The sequence below is a fragment of the Chrysochloris asiatica genome, unplaced genomic scaffold (genome assembly GCF_000296735.1).
Source record: "Chrysochloris asiatica unplaced genomic scaffold, ChrAsi1.0 scaffold00037, whole genome shotgun sequence".
Classification (NCBI taxonomy): domain Eukaryota; kingdom Metazoa; phylum Chordata; class Mammalia; order Afrosoricida; family Chrysochloridae; genus Chrysochloris; species Chrysochloris asiatica.
Window position 1 is genome coordinate 2,393,580 of NW_006408555.1, and position 21,564 is coordinate 2,415,143.

The window sequence follows — 21,564 nt, forward strand, 5'->3', positions numbered from 1 at the left end:
ATTGCTGCCTCTCCCCCTTTTCCACTCACTAGTAGTAACGTGGTCGCCAGCAAGCTTACGTGCCTGCTCATGTGTTCCCTTTGAGTTTCAGTCTTAGAGGGGGTTTGTTCTCATGGAACTTGATTGCTTGCCTTGATGGCTCCACAGTGAACAATTTGCTTGTTCTTATAGTAGGCAATCACACTGGCATTTTTGGTTTGGGTTTTCCTGCTGATCTTTCTTTGAACGTGTATCTTCTCTTGCTCTAGCTGTTCCAGGCTGGTCTGCTTGTCCTTTCTAGTGGGAATGTCTCACTTCAGAAAGTTCTGGATGGGACTCAGGATTCACCTAACATCCTACATGCTGTAAAGGCTCCGCGAGAAGCTTATTTCACTGGGCAAGTTGTAGAACCCCTTTTAGGTATTCTAATCAGTTTAGGCTGAAGACGAGCTTATAAGCTTTCTGTAATCATGTTTCCTGACATTCCTTTGTATCCCACTCAAGTGTCTATTTTACAATAGTAGGCAAGGGAGACTAATATTCATAAGACAGTCAGGAATCTTAACATTATTTCCCTTCTTCAGACTATTTGGCTGTGATTTTTTGCTGGACGTTTCTTCCACAGCAGCCCTGGGTGGGTTTGAACTGCCAACTTCTAGGTTAGTAGTTGGGTACTAACCGTTTGTGCCAAACAGGGGCCACTATTGTGTGTCTGTTGTTACTGTTGGATGCCACCAGCCACACCATGTGACACATTACAACTGCCACACCTATAGGCTTTCCTAGGTTACCATCTTTATAGGAGCAGATCCATTGGTCTTTTCTCCTGAGGAGTCTCTGGTGGGTTTGAACCCCTGACCTTTCAGTTAGCAGGTGAGCACCAGCACATCTTACTGCTTCCTTAAACCCCTCTGCTGCCGTTGTGTTGATTCTGACTTGACCCTGCAGTCAGAGTAGACCTGTCCCATAGGGTTGCCGAGACTGTAAATCTTTACGGGGCCAGACAACCTCACCTTTCTTCCATAGAGGGGCTGGTGGGCTTGAACTGTTGACCTTGCAGTTAGCAGCCTGACACTTAACACACTGTGCCACCAGCAGTGCTTTACCGAGTACTGAAGAGCCCTCCCATTTACGACTTCTGCCATCTGATGCCCTCTCCCCTCTCCCTGCCTGACGGTGCCCCCAGGAGTTTGCAAGTACACCTCAGACAGGTGTGGTCATTCATCATGTGCCCCAGCGGCCTGCCCCCCTCCTCTAGCCTGGACCCACCACAAAGTTTCTGGTCACCCTCAGTGGCCGCCATAAAACCCTCCCTCCTGGCTGTGATCCTGAGGGAGCGCTGAGCTGCAGTGCATCCTGACTCCATCACTTACCTACTGTGCAACCTGGGAAAACTAGTAACCTCTCAGTGCCACGGTCTCCACCTCACTTCACTGGGGAGACTCCAATTAAAGAGCGAGTCCATGACTGTGACAGTGTCTGCTACAGCCACCCCTGAGTACTTGCGCAGGGGGATTATTACCCTCTGCATGTGTCAACCAGAAGGTTAGAGGTTCAAGTTCACCCAGAGGTACCGCAGAAGAAAGGTCTGGTGATCTAATGCTGGAAAGTCAGCCATTGCAAACCCTGTGAATCACAGCTCTACTGAGAGGCACATGCCGTTGCCAGGAGTCAGCATGGCCCTCGATGGCAGCTGTTTTGTTGATGCTTATAGTTCACAGGTGCAAGTGGAGCAGATGAGGCCATTTAAAACCCGGCTGAGCCCTCATCTTGTGAGTGTGGGGCTGCGTCTAAGCTTCGGTGCAGGGATTGGGCTCATTCCGTTTCTTCTGTGGAACCGCCCCAGACACTGATGGATTTTCAGTTGGAGTTCACTTCCATGCTCCTCCTGTCTGTCTTTAAAGTGAATTAAGTGGCAACTCTGAACACAAATTATGGTTGTCTGGGTGTCTTTTGGGCCAAAAGGACTGGTCCTGTTAAAGCCATCACCTGCAGCCTGACTCGAGCTCCAGCTACGTCCCAGGCCCTGCGGTCTGCCCCAAGTCCCCAGCTCTCCCTCAGGTCCAAACACTGGGAGGAGGAGGCTCGTCTATGGCCGGAACTTGCAAATGTCCTTCCCATGGGCTCTGTGGCTCCTACATCTGGGAGGCATGGCGCCGTGGTGAGAGTAGGAAGCCTGAGTTTGAATCCCAGCCCTGCCCCGACGGGCTACTCTAGACGTTGGAACAGACACCCCCTTCTACTTGGTGCATGTGGGATTGGATGGGATTAGGTTCTCTGGCCAAGTCTTGCTCCAACTCCACTGGTGGGAACAGGCATTTCTCTGTACTTGAAATTGAATAGGAGAGCCCCAGAGACCAGCACGTGGGGCTTTACCCTCCTTTCAGCCAGTGTCCACGGAGGGTCACTGTGTGCTGTTCTAGGGACCAGGGCAGAAGTGTTTGACGTCTAGTGGAGGGGCGAGAGTGAGTGACCTTCCCACGCCGGTTATCCAGGTAGTATGCTGTACGTAGAGCTTTCCGCGTGAGGTTACAACACAGAGCACTTGGGGATGGAGAAAAAGAAGCAGGGGTCGGGGTGGGGGGCATGTGGCGTGCGGCTTGGTGTCCAGGAGATGGTCTTCGTGCACCTCTCTTCTGTCAACAATCCCCAGCCCCTTGATTTCAGCCTCCAGCAAATGAAAGATGGCGCTTGCAAATCTCTTTATATGGAAGGACCCTTATCCTACCCTGAGCCCCTGTAGCTCTCTCACAGACCCCAGGGGCCAGGTCACAGGTTCTGTCCCAGATGCCTGGGGGTCTAGGTAGCATCTTTGACCTCTAACCACAGAAGGGTGTTTGGGAGTGTGTGTTCCCAATTCCAAGGCTCTCAGAGCAGTGCGAACACATGCAGTTTGGCAGACATTTGTGTCTTTACGGCTGTGGTCACTTCTCAGGGACTCTGCCGGGCACTGTTTTTAGTCTCAGCTCTTGTAGTCTCCATAACAACTCCACAGGAAGCTGCTGTTCCCATTTGATGGCAGAGGAAACTGAGGCACTGAGCTGCCAGGACCTTGCCCCAGGTTGCACACGGCTCCACCAGTACCCTTCCCCCAGGGTGTGGGCCACCAGGCTTACCATGACCTTTACCACATCCCGGGCACCGCCCCCCACCCACGGATCAAGTCTGGAGGTGAGCTGTCAGCCTGCCCACCCACCCAGACGACTTCAATCCATTTAAGAAAATTAACCCTCCGACTCTCACCTCGCCTGGTACTGAGAAGGCGCAAGAGTGGATTAATTGGGTCCATATGCCTCCTGTTCTGCATATCTGTGTGGTGGGTGGGCTTATCAACCCTCTTATGATAACAGTGAGGGGACAGTTCAAAGCATTGGCTTTCTGAGACCCTGGGCTCTTAGTGAGCTCTGCCCTTCTGCCTCTGAGCAAACCCAGCCATCTTGCTTTGAGTCCGGCCTTTGTCTTTGTGTTCACCCTTGACACTGAATGGGGTTCTCTGTGGGCATGTCCCATAAAAGAGCTGATTTATCACTCCACTGGGAATGTCACGGGCTGATGAGCTACAAGGCAGCAAGGGAGAGGGCTTGTCCGGCCTGCTGGTGCCAGAGGGTGGTCAAGCATTGCTGGATGGTTTTTGCTGGGTGCACAGACAGTCCGGCTCTCCCCGGGGAAACTCCCTCACCTCCACGGGAGTCCTCATTCTCAAAGCCACGAATGCCGGTCCCCTTCCTTCCAAAATGCCGATAGTTGAAAGGCTGACTCTCAGCAGCATGAAAGCTTGTGAACCATTTCTCCAGAGCCTGGCCCCATGCTGCAGTTAACCCACAGAAAACAGTTGTCTGTGTGTCTCTTCTGACCAGTTAGTTAGACCACGTGCCCTACAGTCCGACTGTGATGCTGGAAGCTGTGCCAGTGAGGTGTCAAACACCAGCAGGGTCACCTGGGGTGGACAGGTCTCAGCAGACCTTCCAGACTCAGACAGGAAGAAATGGAGCCCTTCTGAAAAGTTAGCCACCAAATACCTGATGAATAGGAGTGGGACACTGATACAGTGCCGGAAGATGACCCCTAAAGGTTGGAAAGTACTGAAAGTACAGCTAGAATGGACCCTCACAGTAACAGCAACAGTGGGCTCAAATGTAACAATTGTGGGGTGGTGCAGGCCTGGGTAGTGTTGTATTCTGTTGTGTGGACGGTTGCTGTGTATCAGAACTGATTTAACAGCCTCTAACAACAATAGCAGCGTATTACAAAAGTACCGTGGATGAAGGAAATTGTATTTTCAAGATTTAACGCCGATGGCTGTGGGCACAGAGCCCTGAGTGGCCAGCTCGACCCTTTGCTAGCTGCGACTTAGCCAAATGGCATAGCAGCTCAGTGCTTCAGACTCCTCATCTGTACAATGGGCGTTGTAATGTTGTTCATGTTAAGTGCAATCAAGTTGATTCCAACTCATAGCGACCCTGTCTAGGGTTTCCAAGGAGCAGCTGGTGAGCGTGAACCACCGACCTTGCAGTTCAAATGGCTTTGCAGTCTGACGCATTAGCCCACAGCGCCACCCCAGGATTATAATAGAACTACATTATGGTTGGTTTGCTGTAACCGAGTCCATACATAGCAGACCCATGGACCTGGGCCTGTACTGTTAGCCTCGTTATCATAAAAAACCACCAGACAGCACAGGCATGCCTTGGGGATACTCCTGCAATAAAGGGAAGATCGTAACAGAGAAAGTCACATGGATTTTTGTTTTTCGGTGGCACTGGACTGCTTGCTAATCACGAGGCCAGTGGTTTCAACCCAGCAGCCACTCCACAGGAGAAAGATGAGACGTACCGTTCCTGGAAAGATTCACAGCCCTGAGAACCTTCTACTACGTTGCTATGAGTCGAAATCCACTCAATGAAACTGGGTTTAGTTTTGGATGCTGTGTAGAAGCGGTATATTGGCATTGGAGTGTAGTCTATGGCATGTTCAACAGTGGAAATAAAAAGTCAGAAATACTGTGAGGCTGACCAAAACACGATGCCGAGACACACAGTGAGCCCAGGCAGAGAAAAAATGCTGCTGATAGGTTTGCTCGGCACAGGTTACTGCAGGCCTCAAATTAGTAAACAGTGTAGTATCTGCAAAGCCCAGTGAAGCGAGGTCTGCCTGTACAGGGAGAGCTCAGGATAGAAGAGAAATCCCCTGCTGATGCCTGTTAGCTACACTGCAGACGGTCAGAAGAGTCAACTTCTGTTGTTGTGTTGGAAGAAGGACAGAAATGAGAAGGGGGAGACTTTGGACACATTATCAGGAGGGACCTGTCTCTGGAGAAGGACATCATGCTTGGTAAAGCGAAGAGTTGGTGAGAAAAAGGAATATCCCCGTCAAGATGGGCTGGCACAATGGTGTAGTAACAGGCTCAAACAGGGGGACAACCATGAGGATGGTGCAGGACTGGGCAGTGTCTGGTTATGTCGTGCATGGGGTCCTGTCTATGATTCGGACCTGACCCAATGACACATGATGACAACAACAACATTTGGTTGGTCTCTCTGCATTTACTCTCTCTCCTGGTAACATGGCTGCTAGGCACAGTTGCACAGGTTGTACACTGCACAATTCTAGGAACTGTTTCCAGCCGGGATGCTATGAGGCGCAGTGTTCACGGACTCAGAGGTTCTCCCTCCAGAGGGGAGGCAGTGAAATGACTAAGCTGACTAAACACCTAATCAGGCCCCAATGAAATGTTTGCAAGGCTTTAGAAGACAGGTGGGGGCTTGGGTGGGAGGAGGGTGCGGGCCAGCGGTGTTTATGGAGTAATAAAAGGAATATTATGTGTTAGGCTCTGCCCAGTGTCTCCATAGAGGCAGTACTCATGCCAGCTAATTCGGGGTGTAATAAATACTAATCCCGCAGCAGGGGGAGGCCGCAGGGAGCCCCGATCAGTGCTCCCTCTGCTCATCTTGCAAAGTCCAAAAGCTGTCCCCTCTCTGGGTGGAATTCTACAGCCATGGGCTGCATGTCCCCTCCCAAACAGAGTGGTGGGGAGGACAGGTAGGGGACTGTCAAGGAGCCCCCAGGACACATGCTGTGCCTCGAGGTCACCCTGAGTGGTTGAGGTACTTGCCCAGGTCCACAGCCAGAGGTGGTGGACTGGAATAGGAACCCAGAGCTCCCAACTGCCCTCCCCACCCCCACATACCCTCAGTGCTTTGTCTCTGTGCCTCAGTGTCCCCACGTCCTGGGCTCAGGGCCACTGGAGGACTGGTCACGCTGTTGGCAGAGACAATGCCCCACACACAGTCACCCTCTGCCCAAAACTGGCCTTGCGCCCAGGGGGCACCTCTGTGTGTTTCTCGCCCAGGGGGCACCTCTGTGTGTTTCTCGCCCCCAATTCTTCATCTCCTCTTGCCCCTTCAGCCCCAGGCCCACCTTCCCATGGGACCCCCCCAACCTGAGCCATAGACCCTCAAAGCTAAAAATAGAATGGGGCCGCACGGGGTCTGCAGATGACCCCTGTGGCCTGCTCGAGGGTAAGCAGCTCTCCTGAGCTAATTAGCCCAGCCGCTGACCCTGCACATCTGTATTTGGGTTCGAAGGGTGAATTCAGGTCTCACTTCCCAAACAGTGGGGAGCACACAGAGGTCAGCTGGCTGGGAACCCTCCTCTCTGTCTCAGGGCTCCTGGGGCCACTATAAAGACAGAAAGGTGTGTGTGTGGGACTGTGTGCAGGCCCAGAACACTTGGTGTCCCTGAACATGCTCCCACGGTGACAGGACAGGTGGGTCTCACCTGGGTAGGGCTCTCGTAGGAAAGATGACAAGGAGAGCTGACACCACCTTAAAACACGTTGCCTGCAGGCCCTTGGTGGACTGATTCTTTCCTACGGCAGCAATGCTTCCGTGGGAGAATTCTCACTTTCCATGAGAGGTACCTGAATTCGACTCCCGGCCAGTGCATCTCAGGGGCAGCCAACACCCATCCATCAGTGCAGCACTGCTATGATGCTGAACAGGATTCAGTGGAACTTCCAGAATAAGACTAGGAAGAAAGGCCTGATGATCAACTTCCAAAAGTCAGCCAGTGAGAACCCTGTTGATCCCAGTGTCTGATCCTGAGGGTGGCCGAGGACCAGGAGGGTTTTCCATCCTTTGTGTGGGGATCCTAGGAGTCAGGGCCGGCTTGACAGCAGCTAGTAGTTCTCCAATACCCCCAATTCAGAGACGAAGGCCTAGAGATTAGAGAGTAAAATTCTCAGCCTGCCCTTCCAGTGGCCCCCAAAGGGAAACCTGTTTGGCTGCTTGTCTCCCGGGGATAAATATTCTCAGGAGCAGCGTGGGACACAGGGTGTAATCTTTTTGTCTTATTTTACATTTAATTTTGTTGTTGTTGAGAATGTACACAGCACAACATGCACCAACTCAATGGCTCCTTTACGCACAATTCAGTGATGATTGAATTTTCTGAGTTGTACGGCTGTTGTCACCCTCTGCTTCTGACTGTGCCGCCCCCCATCAACATGACCTCGCTGTTCCCTAAGGTTCCTGTGTGACCTCTCGAGATGCTATTGTCCCTTGAACCCCATACAGGTAGATTGTAACAGCACTTAAGACTAGAGGTGGATGTTCTTTACCAGTTAGATTAAATTATTGTTTGGTTTTGGGAGTCCTGGTGTGGTGCTGTGGGTTAAGGCGCTGGGCTACAAAGTTAGTTTGAACTGCAAGGTTGGTGGTTCAAGCTCACCCGTTGCTCCTTGGAAACCCAATACAAGGTTACTATGGGTCGGAACAGACTTGATGGCACTTAAAAGTACAAGAAGACTGCATTTAAGTCAGCTGGGGTCTGGGTGGTGCACAGGACCCCATCAGCTCCTGCGGGACCCTCACTCTGCCCTGCAGAGCGGTGGCAGCCGGGAAGGTTCCGGCTGCCTCCACCCTGCCCACCACACACTTGATCTAAAGAGATGGATTTGGTGCTTGCGAATCACAGAGCACTAGGGTACATTCCAGCTCTTCATGCTCCGGCAATGCCAGCACACAGCTGGTGTTAGATCTGGCTTTTGTGGAAACTGAGGCTCAGAGAGGTGAAAACTCAAGCTCATGCCATCACTGGGTTGGGTTCGAGTACAGGACGTCTGACTCCAGGTGCCGATGCTGAACTTTTGACCACCTTCTTACCCGGGGACAGACCCGCTGGCCCCATCAGAGGTGAGCCCTGGGTCACACTGGCTCTGAGAGGTTTGATCAGCATCTTAAACCCAAGGCGGCTTCCTCTCCTGAAGGCTGTGGGTCTCTAAGGACACAGCCCTTTTAGTAAGAGAACTAATAGGTTTTGCATTCCTGATGCGGTAGCTGTGGGAGCTGGGCACCTCTACAGGACAGATAGCTGCAAATTCACATGGAAAGCCTCGGCACACAGGATCCACACATGAACAAATACGAGGGGACTTCAGAAAGTTTGTGGGAAAATTCCGTTGATTATCTTTTCGTTCCATTTCTCCACAAACTTTCCGAAGCCCCTTTGCATTTTACTTGTGATTACAAGAAGGTACCTGAGCTTTGGGAGGCAGGTCTTTCTTGGTGTTCATTTGGAGAGGTGGAGGTCCCTGTATGAGCCAGTGGCCTCCCTAATGGGGAATGTGGGGTGTGGACTGCACTGGGGGACACTGTCTGAGGGGTGAAGCCAAAATGATTGCATTATACAGTTTGTGTAGCAATTTTAGCAGAAATTTATTATTCCTTATAAAAATATCCCTATAATTCTAATAACAGAAGCATTTCTGTAAAGCCAGCCTGCATGCGTCGGTATGCCTACCAGGCTGGAGCTCTGATGTCTTCTGTGAGCCTACTAGTGCACCCTGGCCAGGACGGTCATTATGTCATCTGCACAAGCTACAGTGTACGCTGTTGTTTCTGTTGTTGCGGGTGGCTTTATAGTAGCTGATTTTGTTCAGTTTTCTGGTAATTAGCACGTATGAACATATACCATAACTTTAAAAAAAAATCTAATTTATTTGATTTATTTATCTTTTTAATGTTTTGTTATGGATTATGTGATAGTATACATGGGAGACCATTAGCTTTACATTCATTCTATCGTATATTGTTTCATTGCCATGGTTACAATCCCCTCCATGCATCATCAACCAACCAAAGGGTATATCTTACAAGTCTGGCCCCCACCCCCGACAGTCGTCAGCACACAGCCCCTCTCCCTCCCTGGGTCTAGAGTTCCCAGCTGCTCCATGTCTCCACATCATCGTCTCTGCCTCCATCTCAGGCATCACTGCTCCTCTGGGTAGGGTCCCACTCTCCGCTCTTTTCCCTTCATGGTCCTAGGGACCTCCGCTCCTATGCTGCAAAGTTAATCGCTCCCCTCCTTTTTGCTACAAAACGTCTACCTTTACATTTCCAACCCTCACAATCAGTCCTTATAACAATTATTCACTATTGTATCACAAGAGACCTATCCGCATTTCCTTTCATCAGCCCCGCCTAGACAGATTGGATACTACTCACTGGAGATTCTACCTTCCCTCACGCCCTCTGGATCTAGGTTCCCTCTTGAAAGCTTGTAAGCTGGTCACTTCTTGCCTTTGTAGTGTCCCCCACCTCCTTTTGGGTAGCCAACGTCCAAGTTGCCCATCCCTGTCTACTCTGTGTGTGGAAGGGATGGGAATGATCCTCGCTGTAAGAATTTGTTTCCTCTTTTGAGCTACTACATCCATATACCATAACTTTTTTGAGAAGGAAGTATCATTAACGGTGACAAAAGAGAATAATAGTAATAATAAAAGGTTTCTACTCAGTTATTAATATTGTCACTAAGACTCCCGGTGTGGCGCTGTAGGGTCAGCTCTGGACTGCAATCTATAATGTCAACAGTTCAAACCCATCAACTGCTCCTCAGAAACCCTACACAGGGTCGCTATGAGTCAGAACCAACTGTATGGCACATAACAACATCTACAAATACAATTCGATGCAGAAAGATGTTACAGAAGAACTTTCTTTTTAGTATTCATAGATATAATCTAAAATTCTTACACTGAAGCAATTTACAATGCTATTTACCACATACGATTTTACTGGTAAATTTGATAGTAAACAGCACCACAGTCTGCCCAGTCTTGTTCTGACTGATGATATGGAGCTTTTCCATCATCTCTCTCAAATATTACAACAAAATGTGCAATGATCTGGAGTCAGAAAACTAAAAAGGAAGAACATGCTCACCATTTCTCAAGCTGAGGGAACTGAAGAAAAAATTCAAGCCTTGACTTTTGTTACTGAAGGATTTTTGGGGCAAATTATTGAATGATGCAGAAAGCATCAAGAGAAGATGGAAGGAATACACAGAGTCACTGTACCAAAAGGAAATGATTGACGTTTAACCATTTCAAGAGGTAGCATATGATTCAAGAGTCAATGATATTGAAGGAAGAAGTCTAAGGTACATTGAAGGAATTGTCAGAGAACAAGGCTCCAGGAATTGATGGAATAAAAACTGAAATCTTTTAACAAAGTGAGGCGGCACTGGAGGCATTCACTTATGTATGCCAAGAAATCTGGAAGACAACTATCTGACCGACTGATTGGAAGAGATCCCTATCTGTGCCTATTCCAAAGAGAGGTGACCCAATGGAATGCGGAAATCATTGGACAATCTCTTTGATATCCCATGCGAGTAGAGTTTTACTAAAGGTAATTTAAAAAGGCTCCATCAGTCCTTTGGCAGAGGACTTCCAGAGGCTCAAGCCGGATTCAGAAGAGGACATGTAACGAGGGATATCACTGCTGATGTCCGATGGATCTTGGCTGAAAGCAGAGAATAACAGAAAGATGTTTACCTGTGCTTTATTGAGTACGCAAAAGGCTTTCGATTGTGTGGATCATGACAAACTATGGACAACATTGCGAAGTATGAGTATTCCAGAACACTTAATTGTGCTCATGAGGAATCTGTACCTGGACCAAGAGGCAGTTGTTCAAACAGAACAAGGAGACACCGGATGGTTTAAAATTAGGAAAGGTGTGGTCCAGGGTTGTATACTTTCACCATACTTACTCAATCTGCATGCTGAGCAGATAATTCGAGAAACTGGATTACAAGAAAAATGTGGAATCAGGATTGGAGGAAGGCTCACTAATTACAACCTGCAATATGCAGATGACACATCCTTGCTTGCTGAAAGTGAAGAGGATTTAACATACTTACTGATGAAAATCAAAGACCACAGCCTTCAGTATGGGTTGCACCTCAATGGAATGAAAACAAAAATCCTCATGAATGGACCAATAAAAGACATCATGATAAATGGAGAAAAGATTGAGGTTGTCAAAGACTTCATTTTGCTTGGATCAACTATTAACACTCATGGAAGCAGCAGTCAAGAAATCAAATGACTTATTGCATTAGACCAATCTGCTGCACAAGACTGCTTTAAAGTGTTCAAGAGCAAAGATGTCAGTTTGAGGACCAAGGTGTGCCTGACCCAAACCATGGTATTTTCATTAACCTCATATGCATATGAAAGCCGGACAGTGAATAAGGAAGACTGCAGAAGAATTGATGCATTTGAGTTCTGGTGTTGGAAGAGAAGATTGAAAGTACCAGGGACTGCCATGTCAAAAGAGCAAACTTATTTTTGTTGGAAGAAGTGCAGCCAGAGCGCTCCTTGGAGACCAGGATGGCCAAACTTTGTCTCTCATACTTCAGACATTGTCAGGAGGGGACCCATTGCTGGAGAAGGATATCATGTTTGGTAAAGTAGAGGGTGAGAGGAAAAGAGGAAAACCCCAAGTGAGTTGGACTGGCACAAGGGTGGCAACAGTAGGCTGAAGCGTGGCAACCATTGTGAGGTGGGCCCAGGACTGGGCAGTGTTTTGTTCTGTTGTGCATAGGGTCGCTATGAGTTGGTACCAACTTGATGGCCTATAACAGCAGCAGCAGTGACCCACAGGACAGAGGAGAACTGCCCTGTAGGATTTCCAACATGGTAAAATCTTCTCAGAAACAGACGCCCTCATCTTGCCGTGGTGGAACTGTGGTGGGTTCAAACCACTGACTTTTGGTTTAGCAGCTGAGTACTTCAGCACTGCGTCACTAAGGCTCCTTTGATAACATCACACAGGTTTAAGTCAGTGAATGTCTAATGGTGAAATAACGTACTCTCATCCCATTCACGGTGGCAAATCCTGCCTCTGTTTAGCTATTGGGAGCCTCTCTGAACCTCAGTGTCCTCAATACGGGGAGAGTCTCCATTATGATAATTGGTCTGTAGGATTGGAGTTGATGATTAGAATCTGAATTCCTTAATGGTAGAGAACAATGCCGTTCCTTCACCACACTGCCACACACAGGAAATATTGGCTGAATCTCTGGAAGCATGAAGATATTAGCACAAGAGGATAGCCAGACCTTCCTTCCTTGTCTTTTTCAGTCTGAAGCTCTGCTGAAACCTATTCAACATCCTAACAACATGCAAGCCTCCACTGATGGATAGTTGGTAGCCAGGGACAGATTACCCAGTGGGCAAGGTGAGCATGGGATGGCTTATGCTTACTTACTGCTCTTTCGTGAGCAGTTTCATGTGGGTCTTTAAATTTGTTAATTTTATTTTTAAGTTTTTATTGTGAATTGAGTGATATCTTACATGGGAGAACATCAGTTTAATTCTCATCCTATCGTATTTCATTTCATTGCGATGATTACAATCCCTGCATGCATCATCATTCAACAGGATTTGCTTCTAGTCCCTGTATTTCTTCATGTGGGTCTTTGATGTGGTGAAAACATGTGGAACTTTTTGCGGCAGATGAGTAAGCACAAGTCAGCCCATGGTCACCTCACTTGTTGAGTAATTTGAAACTGTTGATGGTGCACATGAGGTGCACTGGGCAGGAATCGAACCCAGGCCTCTCACTGGAAGGCCGAGATGCGAATGCTGCGTTCCCACTGCCCTCCCCTCAGGGACTCTGGGGTGGGACTTGGGGCGGGGCATGGGTAACACATTATTTCAAAGCTTCCCAGGACCCCAGCTGACCTCTTGGAACACTGAAGCTCCCTCTTTGTTGCTTCGAAGTCCCCCTCTCTGAGGCTTTTTCCAGAAGTTAACTGGGGACACTCATGGGGGAGTCATGTTCCAAGGGTACAGCTTTCTTTCCAGGCTCACTGTTTTGGGGTACTTTTCAGAAGAGCTGGCAGACAGGTGTGCCTGGGTGAGGTCCTGAGAGTGACCCTACCTGATGGGAGCTAGGGCTGCTGGGTAATAAACCACCATGGGGTTGGTGAAAAACAGACAGACGGACAGAGGAAACAGACTGCTGATCAGTGTGGGCTGGGTGTCAGGGTCCTGGGGGTTCGAGGCCTCCTCCTCTCATCTCCCTCACTCTTAAGCCCACCATCACCTCGGTCACCCAGAGGGGCCACCAGGAATGAAAGGGGCTGAGGACACCAGGATGGCCCAGAGGACTTGCGTACGATGCTCGGAGGTTGCTGGTACTCATGAGGGTTGATGAGCAAGATGAGAAACAGAGTCTGAGATGGGCGGCAGCTTGCTGCATCAACAATCGCTGATATCTGTGCTGGGGCTGGGAGAGGCCTCGGGTCTGATTCACATCTTCAAAGTGTGAGACTGTCTGGGATGCACACAATGTGGTGGACGCCAGACTTAGTCCCCCTTCTGTCCCCTGCAGCCCTTGAGGATGCCCCTTTGCTCCCTTCACAGAGGGGGAGGCAAAGTGGCCGCTGTCTACCGAAGCCAGCGCAGGGCAGTAGGATTGGAACCTGGCCCGCAATGGATCTGAGAGCCTGCTCGGTTCTAGAAGCAGCTGCTGGTGGACCAGGCCAGCGTCCTAAAGGCAACCCTACCCTGGGGACACACAGCTATGTGTGTTGGTGTGTTTGGTGTGGCAGCCTGGGAGTGGGACATTCCAGGCTCTCCTTTCCTCTGTGAGTGGGTCTTCTATGGGAGACAGGCGCAGCGGGAAGGGATGTGGCAGTGGAAGCTGGCAGAGGCCATAGACCCCTTGATTTCACACTAAACGTCTGTTGCGCCCAGTCCCCAGTGTGAGGTAATGTGTCTCAGCCACCATAGTAAATCCAGGCTCTGGCCCGACATCCTGGTCCAATTTACTGTGATTTTTGAACTGCAGACCTGGGGATGAGGCTGCCGAGGTCTCGGCCAGTCGGGGGTGAAATGCTGAGGGGTTTTGATGGGACCAGGGCTTCTCGTCAGACTTAACCCAGAGACTCTCTGGGTCCTGAGGGTGGGCAGTTGGAGTGGACCTGATCCCAGTGAAGGTCATGGGGGACTTCCAGGTGTGTGGCTTACAGAGACCCCACATATAACAGAACGAAATGCTGCCCAACTCCCACCGGCTTCATCATCTCGTCGGCTCGAGGTCACTTGTGGCCACCTAGGGATGGGGCCCTGGTGGCACAGAGGGTTGAGCACTGGGCTACCATTGTAAGGTTAGTAGTTCAAACCCACCAGCTTCTCTGAGAGAGAAAGATAGGGCTCTCTGCCCCCATGAAGATTTTCATTCATGGAAGACCATATAGGGTTGCTACGAGTCAGAATTGACTTTATGGTAGTGGGTTTGGTTTTGGGGTTTCTAACCTAAGGGCTCACCTTCCCGTATGATATTGGACATTTATTGTGCTCTTCCTGCTGCCCCTGGAACCTGGAGGTCCTCTCACTGTGTTCGGAGTTGGACCCATCCCAGCTCTCCCCAAGCCTGCCCTGTCCTGAGAGGAGAGAGACTGCAGGGGTACAGGAGGGGGCCCCGCGGGTGATTTAGGGCCCAGTGAGGCTGATTCATGGTGGCGATGAAAGGGGTGAGGCTGTGGACCAGCTAGGAAGGGAGCTGTCATACCGGCATCAGCCTGGGTCAGTTATGTGGGTCCCAGAATGCAGAGGGCCAGGGGTGGGGACAGGAAGAGCTCTGGGGGGGCGAGGGCTGAGTGGGCCAGAATGGGTCCCAGGAAAGTTCCAATCCCTCCACTTACTCCCTTCAGATTTTAGCCCCAAGACACGCCAGCCTCCTGTGAGAAGCTCAAGATAAAGCACACACAGGACAGGCTCAGCTTTGCAGCTGGGGGCTGAGGGTGCCTGTGTGTGTGCGTGCATCTGTATGTCTGTGTGTGAGTGCACGTGTGTATCTGTGTGCATCTGTGTGAGCATGTGTGTCTCTGTGTGTGCATGTGTGTATCAGTGTGTGCCTGTTTCTCTGTGTGTGAGTGCGCATGTGTATCTGTATGAGTGTGCATGTGTATATCTGTGTGTGTGAGCATGTGTGTGTCTGAGTGTACATGTGTGTGCATGTGTGTATCAGTGTGTACCTGTGTCTCTGTGTGTGCATGTGTCTGCGTGAGTGTGCATGTATGTCTCTGTGTGTGTATGACTCTGTGTGTAAGTGCATTGTGAGTCTTCATGTGTGTGATTCGGTGTGTAAGTGCCTGTATGCATGTACCTGCACACCCGTGGGTATCCTTGTGTGTGGGTATGAATGTGTACACTGGAACACATGCCAGTGTGCATGTGTGGGCACCCCCATATGCACATATGCACACACGTTTCATTATGTGGGCATGTCTGTGCACATGTGTGTGCCAGTGTGTCCAGTGCATGTGTCATGTTTGTTAGGACATAGCTGGCAGTCTCCTCTGAGGAGGTGATGGTGGGGCTGTCTTGACAGGAGGCGAGGAGGTAGAGCTGGAGACGGTCCCAGGCAGGGAGATGAACAAGTACCAGTGGGCTTCTTGGAACACGCTTGGGTGGTCTGTAATGCCCCTAGACCTGTGAGCATTGGAGAGCTTGTTATGCCTACCACAGAGACCCTGGCTGTGGCAGAGGGTGAACAGAATGAGTCTGCATGCCTGCCCACCCTTTGGCTTTCCACAATGGCAGCCCCCTCCCGTGGGTGCTGGCTGCTGCTCTGATAGCCCCGCACCCTCTGCTGCTGCATGACCATGACACCCAGGCCTGGGGTCTCAGGGTCCTTTCTCCAGCCCCTTCCTCAGCCACCTGTCACCTCAGGCCCTTGACCACCCTACGTGGCTCTCATGGTCCTCTCCAGGCCCATCTGTTATCCGCCAGAGCCCGAGGAGGGGGCCGTGTTTCCAGTGCTGAATATGAGATGCATGTTTCAAATTCTTTGAGAGAATGCTTTTAGCAGAACGGCGGGCACATAAATCTCTCCAGTCTGGCTATGGAGCCTCCTAGAGTCTGGATGGACGAGGGGGCTGGAGGTTCTCCTTCAGGAGCTTTGGCACCACCAAGTGGGGGCCCTTGAGTCCCAGAGACCCTGCCCCTGGGAGGGCCACCATGAAAGTAGAGACCCCAGGCCAGGGCAGGGGTCCCTCCCTTGGAAGCCTTGGTCTAGTAGGGGGACAGACAGACACTTGTCTTGTACATCAGTAAAAATGTCCACTGTTCAAGGGAAGGGTTACCAAGCTGGGGTGGGTGAGGCTGAGTTTCCTGTAGGTCTCAAGGCTGAGCCAACAAAAGCAGCAGGGAGGGAGGAGGGGATAGAGGAGCAGGTGAGGGCAAAAATGGAGAGATCCTCAGTGAGAACCGAGGCCCCATCCAAAGTGACCCCAGGTCATTCACACCCATCCCCCACTTAATGACATGATTAGGTTCCAAAGACCCCGTCGTGCATTGTACACCTCATTACCCAGCTACCAACTTACATCCTATGGTGACTTTCCAACTGTGTCCGTCACAGCCAGCATCACTCTCAGCTTGTATTTCTGTCAGATGTACGTCATTAATGTGCAAAATAGGGGGACAGGTTTCCTACTCTTCTCGTGAATGTCTGCTGTCAGTAATGAGATGGTTGCTAAGTGAGGGGTGAGTATATTTAGAGCTACTCGTCTGCAGTCCCTGGATGGTACCCAGCTGCTCTCTGAAAGGTTTAGGCTCTCAGTTCATCCGGAGGCATCTAAAAGAAAGACCAGGTGGTCAGCTTCTGGAAAACCATCATGGAAACCCCGCGGAGCCCAGTTCTGTTTTTACACATGTGTGGTCGCCAGGCATTGGCTCTGACACAGTGGCGATGGGGTGGTTACACTCATGTGTGGGGTTGGTACAAAGTCACAGAATTGTACACTGATGGCGGGTGTCCTTTTCCTGAGTGTATGTATATCCTTCAGTGGAAAGGTGAAGAGGCGTTAGCCCACGTGTCCGACATACCATGTGAAGGACGGTGTCTCTGGGAGCTGGAACTCTGCCCCTCCCTACTCCTCCTGCCCTGTGCTTTCCTTCTGTGTCCTTGTAGCCTGACCTTGACGAAGACAGTGCGTGGATTAAGTTGAAGGATGTCACTCTCTGACAGCTTTCCTGAAACCACAGTGAAGGGGAGACCCTCCTCACCCCCATGTCTGGGTGTTCCCTTCTCCTCAATGTAGCAGTGACCACTCACACCCCTGGACCTGAATCTTCCATCACATGCAGACAGACGTCCTCAGGAGGATCGTCTCACACCAGCTGAGTGACACCTAGCAGAGAGAGGCTGAAAGTCCTTGGCTCATCAAGGTGCCTGCCCAGGGAGACAGGACAGTTGTCCCCATAGCTCTCAGAGTCTCTTCCATGTAGTACCTTTATACCTGGCCCTCCATCAACGCCCAAGGAGCAGACGTCTCCAGGTATGTGGTGTGTAGGTAGACATCCTATTCTGGCTAGCTGTTGAATTCTGACATCTGAGGGCGTATTTTATGCCCACTTTGGAGACAGGGAATGCTAACACAGAGTTAGGCCTGCCCAGGCACATAGTTGATGAGGGAAAAGGCCAGGGGTCAGACCCTGGGCTGTCTGATTTGTTTCTTTGAATCAGATCCTGGACACCCACCTAACTTTGTATTAAGAACACCTCCAGGTTGGGGGTCCCAGATCCTGTAATAGCATGCTGGCTGTAGCTAGCTGACATGGAGTTGGCCCTCGACCCATGGGGAGGGACTCCAAACTTTTCCAGTCCAGATCAGACTATGATGATCCAGAGGGTTTCATTTTGGAAATAGATTGCCAGGACTTTCTTCCTAGTCTATTTTAGTACTGACACGCCAGTGAAACTTGTCCACCTTGGGTGACCTTGTGGTATGTGAAGTATTGGGGACATAGCCTCCAGCATCACAGCCACACACAGGCCACCACAGTGTGACATACTGACAAGTAGGTGGTAGGTGTCTATAGGTACTATGTATATATGGTGGTGGTGTGCCATGGAGTCGGTTCTGACCCATAGCGACCCTGCATAGGGTTTCTGAGGCTGTAAATGTTTACGGGAGCAGAAAGCCTCATCTTTCCCCTGCGGAACACCTGGTAGTTTTGAGCTGCTGACCTTGAGGTTAACAGCCCAACTCGTAACCACTACGCTACCAGAGCGCCTTTCTGTGTGTCTGTCTCTGTGTCTCTGTCTCTCTCTCTCGCTTCTGACCCATAGCGACCCTGGATAGAGCTTCCAAGGAGTAGCTGGTGACCTTGCGGTTCAGACAACTTGTCAGTCTAGTGCATTAACCCACAGTGCCACACCAGGACTCCATATGAATTGTTTTATATTACGTGTAATTACATATTTGAATATGTATATATAATTACACTGTAACAAGGGGCACTGATGGTGCGGTGGAATACGAGTAGGTCGACAGTTTGAACTCACCAGCTGCTCAATGGAGGAAAGATGAGGCTGCCTGCCCCCTAAAGATTGGCAGTCTTGGAAACCCTAAAGGGCAGCTCTCCTCTGTCCTGCAGGATTGCTCTGAGTGGGAACTGAGTCGAGGGCAGTGGGTTTTGGTGTTTTAGTGCTATGCCGTAGCACATTCTTCCATAGCCGGCTCAGAACTCTGCCCCACCTCACTAAGTAGCTGGTGGACAGCGGGGTCTTGTTTGCCTGAGAGTCCGGTGGCCTGGAGCTGCGGGCTGCAGACTCGGCAGTGGCCCAGAAGCTGAGCAGAGTCCTCGCTCCGGGCGGGTGTGCCTGGCTCCACATCACAGACTTGCTGGGGCTGTCTGGGTCAGGAAGCTGGGGACCCCCAGCCCCTTGCTCTTTATCAGTTTCCTCCCCGCTGCTGACCGGTACCTAGGGGCCAGAGGGAGGTGGGCTGTGGCACAGGATGTTCCCAGCATTTGGAATACTTCCTCGCCGTCTGACTGATGTGTCCAAGAGAAAGCGCACAGGGTTCTCTGGGGACGTGGGCTGTAGAGACGCCACAACACAGTAATAACAAAGCCATAAATCCTCGAATGACAGTTGCTCTCACTGAGGGCATCCGGCCCAGGCCACACGGCGTGGCCACCATGACCTCAGTCCTAGAAGGTAAGGGGCACTGTGGCACCTGAGCATTTGCAAACCAGCCCCCTCCCCATGGAGCTGGGGGGCTCGAGCACAGAGGGCACATTAAAAAGAGCTTCCATTGGGACCAGCCCACATGTGAACCCACTGCTGACCTATCACAGATGTGTCGTACACAGCTTGTGTTTCCTCCTTTGTACCGTGGGGCAAAGGAGCCTGGTGGCACAGCGGCTAAGCGCTCAGTTGCCAACTGAGAAGTCAGCAGCTAGAGCCCGCCAGGTGCTCTAAAAAGGAGAGGAGAGGGCCTGCTCTGGTAAGGAGGGCAGCTGCGGAAACCCTTGGTGTGGCTGAGCTCCGTCCACTGAGTTCCGACACATAGTGACCCGTACAGGGTTTTCAAGGAGCAGCTGGTGGGTTTGGACTGCCCAATCCTCGGAGGCCCTATGGGGCAGCTAGTTCTGCTGTGTCCTGCGAGATTACCGTGAGTGGGTTTGCGTCTGTGCTGATGGATGGGGGCCATGACTGCCGGTGGTCATAGCTGCCATCGAATTGGCTTCGACTCACGTAACCCAGAGTGAACTGCGGTCCTCACGTGGCTGGACTTCATGAGCCCATGACCATGACCACTGCATCTTTTGAGGGCCTTCCAACCCAGCGGGTTCACGTTCCCGCTCTGTACCCAACAACGTTCTGTTGGATCCACGGGGATGTTCTTGAACAAGTTTGGGAAGTCAATCACTAGACCTTCCTTCCCTAAACCATCTTAATCTGGGAGATCTGCTGAAACCTGGTCCTTTGACATAACACTTGCGTAGCCTCCAGTGTTACAACGACACATTGGCCCTAAGAGACCCTTTGGGGTGTTCTTGAGAACAAGAAATGAGACCACTTCTGTGAGGGTCAGCAGGTTGCGTGCAGCCACCTTGTTCCGCATTGTCCTTACTGCCACTGCAGGCAGAGCGTCACTCAGCCAACGTCCAGGGGCTGAGTGCAGGGACAGGGCCCTGGAGACACAGCAGGCTGGCAGCAGCAGTTATCCACCGGTGTGCCTGGGGCAGGAGGGAGGTGTGGGAGGTAGTGCCGAGGAGACAGGGGCTAGGAGGCCGGAGGCTCTGCGATCCTGTGGGAACGGGCACTGTGGAGGCAGGAAGCTGGGACAAGAAGGGGACGTAGACACTGCTGGAAACAGGAGTCCGGCCATCCCCGCGATTCTGACTCAGAGCGATACTCTCGGACCGAGTAGAGCCACTCTGCAGCCGTCCGGAGGCTGTACAGTGTACGGAAGCTGACAGCCTCGTCTTTATTCCATGGACAGCTGGTGGGTTCGAACTGTTCACTTTGTGCTTAGCAGCCAGATGTGCACGTACACCAAAGGGGAGAGATGTTGGAGAAACACCCTGGTATTTCCCCTGCTCTCACCCCACTGGGTTCCCACCGGTGTCTCCCATTGGCTGAATTGGCCAGAGTGAGAGAGCAAGGGATTCTGGGAGTTGTAGTTCCCTGTGAGGCCCTGAGCTGTGTAAATGGTGCGCACACTTGGCTACCCAGGGAAAGGTAGGTATTGAGTCCACGCAGAGGTTGGTGATGGGTTCCCCAAATCATCAAAGGCATGTGGATGCACTCCTGCCCTGCCACACACACGGGCGCCACGGGGCCCCATCTGCTCCATTGTGCAGACCTGGAAACTGAGGCTTAGAGAGGGGAGGTCTGAGGGGTTCAGGATGGTCATCCAAGAGCCCTGATCCTGGTCCGGGGGGTGCGTAAGGTCAACCCTGCCCCCGGCGTCCCCACCCTGTGTTTTATGTATTCTGAATATTGCGTATTGTTTTATATTACATTACGAGGGGGCTTCAGGAAGTGTGTGGAGAAATGAGATGAAGAGATCATGGAATTCCCCCCAGGACTTTTTGAAGCCCCCTCATACTGTTATGTATTAAAATATATGATATTTGACAATGTCATATAACATAGCCACTGCTCACTTGTCAGTTGTACTGTGACGGCTGTGATGCTGGAAGCTATGTCACTGTTATTTCAAATGCCAGGAGGTACCGTGGTGTCATTAAAGTATCCGACTAAGACAGACTAGGAGGAAAGGTGTGGAAATCCGCTTCTGAAAATGAACCAATGAAAAGCCTCTGTGCATTGTCCGACCTGCTTGCTCAACCGCAGGAGGAAAAGCTCATGCTTGGTGATGTCGAGGGCCAGCGTGGGGCGGGAGACCCTCGGTGAAGTGGTCACACACAGCACACTGAGGTCGTTTCGTCTGCAGGATCACGCGGCACTTGGTGGGATGATTGAAGAT